This window comes from Urocitellus parryii, chromosome 11, assembly GCF_045843805.1.
Source record: "Urocitellus parryii isolate mUroPar1 chromosome 11, mUroPar1.hap1, whole genome shotgun sequence".
NCBI lineage: Eukaryota > Metazoa > Chordata > Mammalia > Rodentia > Sciuridae > Urocitellus > Urocitellus parryii.
Genome location: NC_135541.1, coordinates 115,040,588 through 115,054,949, shown reverse-complemented (window position 1 = coordinate 115,054,949; position 14,362 = coordinate 115,040,588). Strand labels below are relative to the sequence as shown.

The 14,362-nt window shown below is 37.4% G+C and overlaps 1 protein-coding gene across 1 annotated transcript in view; it reads left to right on the top strand.

Moving 5' to 3' along the window:
• Positions 1-14,362, top strand: part of Sdhc (succinate dehydrogenase complex subunit C) — a 43,452-nt gene that overhangs the window by 19,751 nt on the left and 9,339 nt on the right. The window lies entirely within an intron of this gene.

Sequence of the window (14,362 nt, the reverse complement as noted above, 5' to 3'; positions counted from 1 at the left end):
TTGAACTTGGTGATCCTCTTGCCTCAGCCTCCCGAGTCACAGGGATTAGAGGCCTAGATATAACGAGTCCCTTTAAGTTCCTGCATTCATCATTTGTTATGATATCTTGGTACTGGGGATTGAACCCAGGGGCACTTTACCACTGAGGTATGTCCCCACCCCTTCTTAATTAGTTAATTTATTTTGTATTAATGCATTATAGTTATACATAATAGGTTAATTTTGACATATTCATACATGCATATTACATAATTTGCTTCATTTCGATCCATTACTTCCCCTTTCTCTTTCTGCGGCCCCGTTGCCTTCTTCTACTTTACTTTTTTGTTGTTATTTTGAGGTGCTAGGGTTGAACCCAGGCCTTGTGCATGCTAGGCAAACACTTTGCACCTAAGCTATACCCACCAGTCTAACTCAACCCTTTTTTGTTTTTTACTTTTTTCTTTTAATGTAAGTTTTATTTACTTTTTTTAAAATCTAAAAAAAAAAATTTTAGTTGTCAGTAGAACCTTTATTTATTTATTTACTTATTTATATGTGGTGCTGAGAATTGAACCCAGTGCCTCACATGTGCTAGGCAAGTGTGCTACTACTGAGCCCTAGCCCCAGCCCTCCAGCCCTATTTTCTTATTTTGAGATAGGGACTCACTAAGTTGTCCAGGCTAGGCTCCAACTTGTTTTCTTGGGTCAGCCTTCTGAATAGCTGGTATTATAGCTGTGTGCCACTGCATTCAGCAAAAATGGCCATTACTTCTTTGCTTTTTTTTTTTTTTTTAATTAGGAATTGAACCCAGGGCCTCGTACATGCCAAGTAAATGTTTATCATTGAGCTATATTCCCAGCCTTCATCCATTTCTTGTTTTTTTCATGGTACTAGGGATACAACTCAAGGGTATTCTACCACTGAGCCACATCCCCAGCCCTTTTAATTTTAAAATTTTTAAATTTATATGTTTATTTGGTATTGGGGATTGAATATGGGGGTGCTTTATCATTGAGCTATATCCCTAGCCTTTTTTGTTTTTATTTTGAAATGGTCTCACTAATTTGTTAAGGCTGACTTCAAACTTGTGATCCTCCCGCATCAGCCTCCCAAGTTTTCTGAGGGATTATATGTGTGTGCTACCACACCCAACTTTATTTATTTATTTATTTTTGTTTTGGGGTAGGATCTCACTAAATTGCCTTGGCTGATCTGGAATTTACAATCCTCCTGCATTGGTCTCCCAGGTGCTGGGATTATAGCATGTGCCATCATGCCCAGCTCCTCATTCACTTATTTATTTATTTTTGGATACTGGGGATTAAACTTGGGGCTACTCAACCACTGAGCCACATCCCCAGCCCTTTCTTATATTTTATGTAAAAATAAGGTTTCACTGAGTTGCTTAGGGCCTCACTAAGTTGGGGCTAGTTTTGAACTCATAATCTTCCTGTCTCAGCCTCCTGAGCCATTGGGATTACAGGTGTGTGCCACCACTTTGGCTTCCTGGTTCATTCTTTTTTATCAATTAATTATGAGTGCCTGCTATGCTCAGGTTCTTTTCTTAGGTTTGAAAGCTACTTGATTGAGAGGAAGCACAGAGAGGTTATAGAGGCCTGCATAGGTAAATCTGAATTTATTTTTTTTCAGTCTCCTTAAGACATCTTGGAAACTTGTGCTGTCTTCTAACAAAGGTAATCTAGCTCTTATAATCTATCAGAGCGGGGCTGGGGTTGTGGCTCAGTGGTAGAGCGCTTGCCTAGCGTGTAGATGCCCTGGGTTCGATCCTCAGCACCACATAAAAATAAATAAATAAAACAAAGGTATTGTGTCCAACTACAACTAAAAAATAAATATTAAAAAAAATCCATCAGAGGAACAAATATAAACTAAGAGTGGTAGAATGCTTCCTAAAAGAAATGCAGAATGAGGTGTAAGTACCTGTTCTACAAGTCTTCTGTTTTAAGTTGCTACTTCTAAGCCCTTTGCTGGCAGAGGAAAATGGAGTTATGATTTTGAACAGCATAAATCCATGCCAGATATGCAAATTCTTTTTTCTTGTGGATAGTTCCCTGCTATGCCTTTAACCTTATCCTCAGAGTAAGAGCATATCTTGCCTAGAGTCTGTGTGAGGTCATATACCTGAGAGACAGAAGCCCCACTGTATTGTATTATGGAAGACTCCAAGTCCCCTTGCCTCCTTTCTTTTGCTACTTTAGCCTGGGAGCAAAGTCTGAGTTTTATTCACACATCAGGCATCATTGCTCACTTGTCAGGAAATGACCCACTGTGCCGAGTGGAACAGATGGCAGGCAGCCTTCAGGTCCTAGTGTGTAATATGCGCTTGATCCAGAAATTTGATAACAGATTGAGCTGTCGGGGTAAGAAAGAGATATCTTTTGATTTTCTTGGTAAAGTGATGGTAGTATTGGAAAAGTCTCTTCTGTTTTTCATACTGTCCTTCAGGGTCCCTCCTAGACTTCTGTAGACTTTTTTTTTTTTTTTTTTTTTCTCTTTACCTAAAGGATTTATCAGCCTAGTGGCTTTAGTGTAGGATCTTGCATTTAGGGAGCTATAGGTTAGGTATTGGCAGGAATTATCTGAAGCTAAGTCTCTGCTGTTCTTAATCTTATGCATGTACACACACATACATGTTGTTGGTGGTAATAATCATATAAGGATAGAAACTCCTAAGATCTGATGGTGTCATTCTTAGGCTATCATTGCTTTGGTTGGTAAAGGGATATTAGAATGAAGGTATATGATGTTGCCTAGGAATCTGTGTGTAGTTCCTGGTTTTAAACCTGCTTGCATTGATTAATAGAGTGAATCTTGATTAAATTTATAATTACTTTTAAAAAAAATCTTTATTTTATTTGTTTATTTTTTTATGTGGTGCTGAGGATCGAACCCAGGGCCTTATATGTGCAAGGCGAGCGCTCTACTGTTGAGCACAATCCCAGCCCCTATAATTACTTTTTTTTTTTTTTTTTTTAAAGAGAGAGAGGAGAGAGAGAAAGAGACAGAGAAATTCTAATATTTATTTATTTTTTTAGTTTTTCGGCGGAAACAACATCTTTGGTTGTATGTGGTGCTGAGGATCGAACCTGGGCCGCACGCATTCCAGGCGAGCGCGCTACCGCTTGAGCCACATCCCCAGCCCTATAATTACTTTTTTTAATGATTGCTTTTATTTGTGCTTAGAGTGAGAAATTTTTAGGTTGACACTTTTTGCTTGTTGGTATTAATGAGCAGTTTCATCCTAAAACTTCTTGGGGAAACGTTTTTCAGGCTGTAATTTTCTTTTTTTAATATTTATTTTAATTTTTTAGTTATAGGAGGACACAGTATCTTTATTTTATTTTTTTATGTGGTGCTGAGGATCAAACCCGGTGCCTCATGTATGGTAGGCGAGCACTCTACCTCTGAGCCACAACCCCAGCCCTGGTGTGGTGGCACACACCTATAATTCCACTACCTCTGGAAGAGACGGGAGAATCACAAGTTCCAGGCCAGCTTCAGTAACTTAGTGAGTCCTTCAGCAACTTAGTGATACCCTGTCTCAAAATAAAAATCTTTAAAAAGGGCTGGTGATTCAATGGTAAAGCACTCCTGGGTTCAATCCCCAGAATCGGAAAAAAAAAAAAAAAGAATGTTGACTTTTTATTAGACTGCTAGTTGAGGTGTGAGCCGTACATGGTGGAGTGCAGCTGCTTGGGAGGTTGAGGCATGAGGATTGCAAATTCAAGACCAGCCTTGGCAACTTAGCAAAGCCCTATCTCAAAATAAAAAATTAAAAGGGCTGGGATGTAGTTCATTGACAAAGCACCCTTGGATTTGATCCTCAGTATCAAAAAAAAAAAAAAAAAAGATAAAGAAAAAAAAGAAAGGAGGGAGAGAGAGGGGAAAAAAGAGAGAAAGAAAACTTTGGGGTTGAGATTTCCTTAATTCATAAGCAAACCTGCTGCTTAGGCATTCTTTTTTTTTTTCCCCCCCTAGAAAAGCCAAAGAACTAATAGATTTGTAAGTAACTAATGACTTCTGAAAGGGATTCTTTAATTCCTCTGGGCTTTTCTTGAGATGGGACATTTTTTATTGATTCTTAAATGTTATCTGTTACACCTTAGGAATTCTGATCATTCCAGACTGAGGTAGTATAGAGACGATGAAAACCTTTGGAATGAGATAGATCTGAGTTCAGATGCAACTCTATCACTAAGTAGTTGTCAGATATTGGACAAGTTATTTGGTTCCTTGAGCCTTTAATTTTATTTTTTAATTTTAATTTTTTTTTTTTTCTTTTGGTGCTGGGGATTGAACCCAGTGCCTTGCACATGCTAGACAAATGCTCTACCACTGGGCTGCATCCCTAGTGCTAGCCTCCGATAAACAGATAGATAAGATTTTAAAAAAATTTTTTTTAATTGAATATGGATATAGTACTTTTGTTTATCTGTTTATTTTATGTGGTCTTGAGGATCAAACCCAGTGCCTCACATGTGCAAAGCAAGCATTCTACCACTGAGCCACAACCTCAGCCCCCAGCCTCAGATATTTCATTTACAAATGTAGATAATACTTTTTTACTGTATATGGGAGCAACAATTCGAATTTAAGGATTGTAAAATTAATATAAATTATTATGAAATGAGTATGATTTGTTGTCTGTTGGAATAAACTGAAAGTTTATGGACATACTGTAGTACAGATGAGAACAACAAGGAAATTTCCAAATGCATCAAAATGTATACAGTTTGTACAATGTATATGATGCATACAGTGTATATGTATAGTTTTGAATGTATCAATTATACCTCCATAAAACTAACTAAATAAACCAAGATGACCAAATAATGTTAGAGACATGTGACCAGAATGTGATTGAATTAAGTAAGGCAGGAATCTAGTTGGTACTATTATATTCTATTTTAGGGTACAAACTGGCAGCCTGTGGGCCATATTTGGTCAACAGATGTATTTTGCTTGGTCATACTGTAATGAAAAAAAAATAGAACTTGAGTCCTTTGCCAATTTTTCAAAATCAGATTATTTGTTTTCTTGTTATTGAGTTGAGTTCCTTATATATTCTGGATATGACTTGACTCCCTGCCTTTTTTTTCTATTCTGTCAGCTGTTTCTTTGCTCTGTTAATTGTTTCCTTTGTGCAGAATTTTTTTGGTTTGATATAATCCACTTGTCTCTTTTTGTTTTTGGTCCCTGAGCTTTTGAAGTCTTATCCAAAAAAATTCTTGCCTATACTGATATCATAAGGTGATTCCCAAATATGTTTTCTTCCAATAATTTCAAAGTTTTGGATTAGGATAACAATAGTTAACAGTAATGTATCACATGTTTCAAAATAGGTAGAAGAGAGGATTTTGAATGTTTTCACTACAAAGAAATGATAAATGTTAAAAATGCTTAGTGCCCTGATTTGTATGTGTGATTATATGTGATTAAACCATCATATTGTATCCCATAAGCATGTATGATTACTGTGCATCCATTAAAAATAATATGTGTTTTTGTGTTCTGCTTGACTTACATATTTGTGTGGCTTTTGTAGGCATTTGGATTTGGCTTGCCCATTGGGAGGGGTAGAGGATCTTGGGGGTGACAATCAGAGAGGAATAAGTAGGAAGGAGAAAAGAAAATGCAAAAAGTGAATGCCAGGCTCTCTCTCCCTCCCCTCCCCCTCCCCTTCTCCCTTCCCCTCCCCCTCCCCCTCTCCCTCTCCCTCTCCCTTCCCCTCCCCCCTTCCTCCTTCCCTTGCTCTCTGCCTCTCCCTCTCCCTCTCCCTCTCCCTCTCCCTCCCTCTCCCCCTCTCCCCCTCTCCCCCTCTCTCCCTCTCTCTCTCCCTCCTTAAAAAAAAAAAAAAGAAAAAAAAAAAGTGAATGCCAGGGACTGGTGATGAAAGTACTTATTGTCTTAGAGTTCAGAGAGTAGAGAGAGTTGAACCCAGAGAACACCAATTTTCCAGACCATGGAGAAGTAGTCTTGTGACACATGGGTGAATGATTCTGATTTATCAGGCCTCACCTTGGCTTGGATGACATTTGTCTCACAACTCTTTGCTCTGATTTGCTTTTTTTTTTTTTCTTCTTCTTTTCCTTCTTATTTTTTGATCTGTTAAATTTTGGGTGGGGGCAGGGGGCGGTACTGGGGATTGAACTGAGGGACACTCAACCACTGAGCCACATCCCCAGTCCTATTTTTTATTTTATTTAGAGACAGGATCTGAATTGCTTAGCACCTCGCTTTTGCTGAGGCTGTCTGAACTTGTGACCCTCCTGCCTCAGCCTCCCCAGCTGCTGCCGTATATACTAACTCATTGCAGTCTGCTTTATGTACTGTAGTCTTAATTTAGACAATTAAAGACCAGGTAGACTTGGACTATAAAAAAAAATACATCAAGAATTCTTGTCACCATTGAGATCCTTGGAGAGAAATTGAGAAGGGTAGGTTGCCTTTCAATATACTAGATCATCATTTTCTTCTACATATAATAATGCCTAGTTATCATTGTGAGAATTTAAATACTTTATATAAGTTCCTAATACAGGCCTCATGGTGATTATTACACACACACACACACACACACACATACATACATATATACATGCACCAGGGATTGAATCCAAGGGTGCTTTACAACTGAGCTATATCCCCAGCTCTCTCTTTTATTTTTTACTTTGAGATTAAGTTGCCTAGGCTGGCCTCAAACTTGTGATCTTTCTGTTTCAGTCTCCTGAGTCACTGGGATTATAGAAGTGTATCACTACTCCTGGCTACATTAATAATTGGAATAGTTAATCTGGTACGTCTCAGAAAATGTCTGATCATTTGTGGTTAGGAAAAAAATCTCATTTTCAGCCCTTTGCACATTATGACTATTTTGTTGTAGTTCATGCATTGCCAAAATGGGATGACTTGAAAAACTGATTGTCACCAGAGGAGAATATGCTCTCAAAAATATTTTACTTTTCTTCAGTGCATGAATACTCCTGACCCAAAAGACATTGCAAGGGAACAATGGGCAGATTACATCCTAGTTAGATAAAAGAGCAATCAGGTGCTCTCAATCTGAGTTTTAATCATCACTTGGACAGCTTTATCACAGCTCTTGTAGATGTTTTCGATTTCATTTGCAGTGATAACTGCAGCGGCTTGCTAGGAAAAAGTGTCTGAAAGAGCTTTTGATGGCTTTTGGAAGTGGCAATAAGACTTACAATTTGCACAGTTCTGTATATAGCACTTAACTGCAGTGGAGCCAGCAGAGGCTGGTCTTGGCAGCTAAGCAAAAGAGCCATTTAATTTTTCTTAATGATTAGATGGGACAGCATCAGTGGCTTTGTTTTTCTCAGTTTCAATTGTGTTACTGTTAGAGGAGTCTATTTTGGCGCTCATGTTCTAAGAGTATAGACTATTTCCTGATTCCTAGTATACTGAACATTATATATACCGGGGGAAGATCTAAGAAATCCTTTATTTAATTTCATCTCATATGTTTCTCACATGTAATGAGGGAAAAATTGGCTAAGGTAACTTTTGATTGAGTTAACTGATGTACCTATTTGAAGAGGTGAGCTTCTTTTGTGGGAAAAAATAAACAGGCATCCAGCTAACCTATGTCTCTTCAATTCATGTCTGGGTTGGCATTTGTATAATGATTCCAGATCACCTTGACCTACTAGAGGCAATATTTTAAAAACTTTTTCTTTCCTGATTATAAAAGCATTATAATGACAGAAAATTAATATGACAGAAATGTATGGTTCAGAGGATTTCCCCATAATCCCACCACTCAGGGATAACCTCTGTTCTGAGTATAGCCAGAGACTTGATTTCACTTTATATATATATAATAAAAATATGTATTGTTTGTGTGTTTAAGGAATCAACCCATCAGAAAATACCAGCTATTTCAAATAAATTTATTGCCATAGCCATTTATTGGCTAAAGAAACAAACAAAAACAGGATTAGCCAAGTTTACTCAGTATTTAAATGTCTGTGCTAAGACTTGAAACCTAAATTCAGATTCTTTCCACCAATGCTGCACCTTTTTTTTTTTTTTTTTTTTTTTTTTTTTTGGCAGCATTGGAGATTGAATCCAGGGATATTCTACCACCAAGGTAAATCTCCAGCCATCTTATTTTGGGAGAAGGTCTCTGTTAGGTGGCCCAGGCTGTCCTTGGCCTTGAACTTAAGATCTTTCTGTCTTAGCCCCCCTAGTTGCTGGGATTACAGGAGTGTACCACCCTACTTTGCTTAAATTCCTGATTTTTAATATTTATTTCAGACTCAGTAGTGTTTTTGTCAAATCCTGATCTTGAGTCCAAGTTGTGGCTCAGTGTTAGAACATATGCTTAATATGAAGGAAGCCCTGAATTCAATCCTCAGCATCAAAAAGAAAGGAAAAAACTAATCTTGAAAACATTGATGTGGGGCTGTATAGTAAAATAGTTTAAAGAAATAGTTGATTTATTTGGAGACAGTCTTCCTTTTGAATTGATTAAACTAATCAATATAATTTGTGGTTTTTTTATTATTAGTTGTTTAAAACATTACAAAGCTCTTGACATATCATATTTCATACATTTGATTCAAGCAGATTATGAACTCCCATTTTTACCCCGTATACATATTGCAGAATCACATCGATTACACATCTACTTTTTTACATACTGCCATACTAGTGTCTGTTGTATTCTACTGCCTTTCCTATCCTCTACTATCCCCCCTCCCCTCCCCTCCCATCTTCTATCTCTACCCCATCTACTGTAATTCATTTCTCTTTCTTGTTTTTTTTCCCCCTTTCCCCTCACTTCCTCTTATATGTAATTTTGTATAACAATGAGGGTCTCCTTCCTTTACCATGCAATTTCCCTTCTATCTCTCTTTCCCTCCCCCCTCTCGTCCCTGTTTAATGGTGATCTTCTTCTCATGCTCTTCCCCCCTATTCTGTTCTTAGTTGCTCTCCTTATATCAAAGATGACATTTGGCATTTGTTTTTTAGGGATTGGCTAGCTTCACTTAGCATAATCTGCTCTAGTGCCATCCATTTCCCTGCACATTCCATGATTTTGTCATTTTTTAGTGCAGAGTAATACTCCATTGTATACAAATGCCACATTTTTTTTATCCATTCATCTATTGAAGGGCATCTAGGTTGGTTCCACAGTCTAGCTATTATAGCTATCCCTATAGTACGCTCTTTTAAGGTCTTTAGGGAAGGGAATAGTCCAAGAAGGGGAATAGCTGGGTCAAATGGTGGTTCCATTCCCAGCTTTCCAAGGAATCTCCATACTGCTTTCCAAATTGGCCGCACCAATTTGCAGCCCCACCAGCAGTGTACAAGTGTACCCTTTTCCCCACATCCTCGCCAGCACTTGTTGTTGTTTGACTTCATAATGGCTGCCAATCTTAATGGAGTGAGATGGTATCTTAGGGTGGTTTTGATTTGCATTTCTCTGACTGCTAGAGATGGTGAGCATTTTTTCATGTACTTGTTGATTGATTGTATGTCCTCCTCTGAGAAGTGTCTGTTTAGGTCCTTGGCCCATTTGTTGATTGGGTTATTTGTTATCTTATTGTTTAATTTTTTGAGTTCTTTGTATACTCTCGATATTAGGGCTCTATCTGAAGTGTGAGGAGTAAAAATTTGTTCCCAGGATGTAGGCTCCCCATTTACCTCTCTTATTGTTTCTCTTGCTGAGAAAAAACTTTTTAGTTTAAGTAAGTCCCATTTGTTGATTCTTGTTATTAACTCTTGTGCTATGGGTGTCCTATTAAGGAATTTGGAGCCCAACCCCACAATATGTAGATCGGAGCCAACTTTTTCTTCTATCAGACGCAGAGTCTCTGATTTGATATCAAGCTCCTTGATCCATTTTGAGTTAACTTTTGTGCATGGCGAGAGATAATCAATATAATTTGATTCATGGGAAAAGCAAAAGCTAAAGACACTGTTATTCCCATCTCAGGATTTTCATTGGGTTTGGCTGTGGCAGATTATGTGAGAGAAGGTAGTATTTCCTGTGATAAGGCAGCCATATCACAGCCTCGTATTCTAGGGGTATTGCTCGGAGGGTCATTCCTGGGCCTTGGCTCTTAGCCTGCTGTACCATTTAGTACATAGATCAGGGCTGAGTTTGCTCTGCTGTCTAAGCAATGTAAGTGGCATTTGAAGTTTCTGAACTTTGTATTGGTACTGAAAATCAAAGAATAGTGGAGTTGCTCCTTCAATCTTCTAGCTTCCTATTTACCCAGACTATCAAAGACAAAACTCCGTTGAGTCATAATGTCTTCCTAAACCTTCTCAAATTTTCTCACTTTATGGTACCCTTGTGTCTTCAGTAATTTTTTAAGTCAAAAGAAGTATCAGTTTTGTTTACTAAGTGGTTATATCCAAACACCTGGTCCTACCAATTTATAATCATTTGAAAAATATATACATAGCCAGAAGTGGTGGTACAAGCCCGTAATCCCAGCCATTCCAGAGACTGAGGCAGGAGGATATCGAGTTCAAGACCAGCATTAGCAAGTTAGTGAGACCTCATCTCAAAATAAAATAAAAAGGCCTGAGGATGTAGCTCACTGTTAAAGCACTTGTTTAGCATGTGTGAGGACCTAGGTTTGATCCCCAGCACTAGGAGAAAAAATTCACATAAATGGAAATATTTTTACACATATGTGGAAATATATTTACGTATATTCACAAATATCTATAATTACTTACTAATGTAATATAGCCCTGTCAGACCTTATAATTTCCATCCTTTTTTCCCTACATAGGGAGATAATCTTCCAGAGTTCATAAAATCACAACACTGGAACCATAACGTGCATATTTGCAGTTATGGAAAAGTGAGTATTCTTTTACAGACATCAGATTGGGAGTAACAAATACATTTGGTTGGTGTTAGTGCACTGGTGTCTGTTGCTTAGAATTTAATCAATATTTTATCCTGAAACTGAGCTCCTTGATCAAGAGAAGTTTTTGAAGCTTTTGAATGGTTTGAATATTGATCTCAGGCTTCCGGAAGAATTAGATTAAGGACAGAGATATAGTTGGTAGAATTGGAGCAAGAAATAGAAGAGAAAATAATAGTATCTTAAGAGTGCTTAGTCTTTTTACTTTTACCAGCACTTTCATTTCACTTCCAAAAAATTGTTACAACAGATACGATTTCCATTTTATAAATGAGAATTTAGATTTTGAAAAGTTAAGTGAGCTTAAGCATAGGTAGTAGGGGAGGCAGAATTCTTTCTCAATCTCCCAAACTTTGCCAAGATTAGTAGGACCTTGTTGTAGGGGAGAGGAGAAAAATATGTGATATACATAAGATTACGTTAGTGTATCTAAGACAAAGCTAGAGCAAAATAAAACTCTTAGGGCTAATGTTTCTGGGATTTGGTTTTGTTAGAAAAATGCAAAAGCATGACTTTGAAATCTCACAATCTACAAAGGCTAGGCAGGTAATTTAAATGAGTAAAGCAGATGAGTAATCAAGTGAAATACATAGCTGTTCCACTTTTTATAGAGACACAACCATAAGAAAAATTGTACCTTTTTTCCTTCCTAAAACAAAAAAATTCTGAGTACAGAGATAATCGACATCTAGTTCAATGTTGGGGACATATTAATGAGTATTGAGGGTTCTGTCAGGGTTCCTGAGATATTCATTGATATATGTATATCTTCAGCTGATTATTGTTATGCAGAAATTCAGACCTAATATACTGGATATTCCAGTCAAGAGTAGAAAGATGAAATATTCTTATATTTTAATGAGGGTAGGTTATTTAAATGTTTAAATAGACAAAAACAGGAAAAGAGTTGTGACCCAAACTACAGTGGTCAAGCATGTTGAGACCCTGCCTCTAAATAAAATACAAAATAGGGCTGGGATGTGGCTCAGTGGTTGAGTGCCACTGAGTTCAATTCCCAGTACCAAAAAAATAAAAAAGGAGCAGGGTGGCTGGGGATGTATGTGGCTTAGTGGTTAAGTGTCTTGGGTTTAATCCCTGGTACCAAAAGAAGGAAAAAAAAAAAAATTTTACAATTCCAAGCATATCACCTGGAGTTCACCTAAATTTCCTTGATAAGATTTTGGCTTTTTTTTTTTTTTTACTTTTTTAGCAGTTTTGAGATGTACAATACAATACACTATTATTATTTTTTTTATTGAACATGTTTGCAATAAAGCTGAAAAATAAAAAATAAAAACTATTCCTTCTGAGATTCTGTATCCTTTGACCATCATGATCCCACTCCCCTTACAATCCAATCTCTATAACCACCATTTTACTATCTGCTTCTTTGAGTTTGATTATTTTACACAAATCAATGAGAATACACACCATTTGTCTTTCTATGCCTGGCTTATTTTATTTAGTTTAATATTCTCCAGTTCCATCCATGTCACAAATTATAGAATTTTCTTTTTGAAGGCTGAGTAGTATTCGTGTGTGTGTGTGTGTGTGTGTGTGTGTGTGTGAGAGAGAGAGTGAGAGAGAGAGAGAGAGAGAGAGAGAGAGAGAGAGAGAGATGTTTTCTTTAATCATTCATCTTTAACCATTTACCTGTTGATGGATACTTAGTTTGATTTCATTACTTGACAATTATAAATAGTGCTGCAGTAAACAATGGAGTGCAGATATTTCTTTAAAAAACTGATTTAAAATCTTTGGGGTAAATAAATACTCAGAAGTAGGATTGCTAGGTCTTATGAAATTTTTATTTTTAGTTTTTTGAAGAACTGCCAAGCAGTTTTGCATAATGGCTATGCAATTTGCATTCCTTCCAATAGTGTACAAGGGTTCCCTCTTCTCCACATCCTTGAGAAACTTTTCTTTCCTCTTTTTTGCCACTAGCTGTTCTGACCGTGTGACTGATTTGCATTTCCTTAATGATTAACAGTGTGGAACAGTTTTGCATGTATCTGTTAGCCATTTTGTATGTCTTCTTTTGAAAAATATATATTCAGGAATCTTGGCCATTTTTTAAATTGGGTTTTTTGGGTTTTGCTATTAAGTTGTTTGAGTTCCTTATATTTTGAATATTAATCTTCTCAAATGTATGGCTTGTAAATATTTTCTCTCAGTCCCCATAAGTTATCTTTTCACACTGTTATTTCCTTTGTGTGCAGAAGCTTTTTAGCTTGGTATAATTATTAGTTAATTTTTGTATATGGTGTGATATAGGGGTCAGTTTTACTCTTCTGCATGTAGATAGCCAGTTTTCCCAAGAAGAAACTATTTTTAGCTAAGTGTGGTGGCACGCCCCTGTAATCCCAGTGACTTGCTAGATTGAGGCAGGAGGATCAGAAATTCAAGACCAGCCTCAGCAATTCAATGAGATGCTGTCCTAAAAAATTATTTAAAAAAAGAAAAAAAAAAAAAAAGGTTCAGGGTGTAGGTCAGTGGTAAAGCACCCCTGGGCTCTAGTACCACTCCCTTCTCACATATACACTAAAGAAGAGACTATTGTTTTCCTATGATGTACTCTTGGCATCTTTGTCAAAAATCATAGTTGACCTCAGACATTCATGGATATTCATGGATTCATTTCTCGGCTCTGTTTTTTTGTTCCACTGGTTTAATTTTTTTTTTTTTTTTTTTTTTGCCAGTGCCAGTATTGTTTTTGTTTTTTTGTGGAAGTGGGGATTGAACCCAGGGATATTGTACCACTGAGCCATAGCTCTAGCTTTTAAAAAAGTAAATGAATAAATTTATTTTGAGACAGGATTGCTGCAACTTACACTGCTGAACCCTAGAAACCAGCAAGAGGCGATGGGGGATTAAGAGACACACAAACACAGAGAAAAAGCTGGAACCAGGTGGAATACTGACCTCTGATGGAGGAACAGTGACCCAGTGACCCAGAGCTAGCTCAGCATGTTTATTATATAGGGTCTCATAATCAGGAAGTTAAAACCATAGGGGTTTCTTTCTTTGTGCACTAAAAAGTTACAGACCTAGAAACATTATTGTAGCTATTCTACTGTTGCAATGCTAGGAACATCCTGTTATTATCCTGCTGCACCCAGGAAGCCCATTGTCCAGAGTTTCTGCAAAGCAAGCAGACTTGAAGTTTGCCCCACTTGCAAGATATGCTGGTTATCTTGTTATGTTCAGAATTCTCTATCCCTAGCAGCTGTTTCTGAGCTCAAGGTCAAGAATGTTATTATTCTGTACCCAAAACTTCCTCAGGCAGGGCTTCATTACCATAGCTCCTGGGCAATCTTGCCCTGCACCTTTACACAGAAAGTTCCCAGAGAAAAGTACAGCCATAGCTCCAAAGCAGACAAAGACCATATTCCAAGTCACCACTTTCTCCACACAGGGTCTCACTAATTGCTAAGGCTGGCCTTGA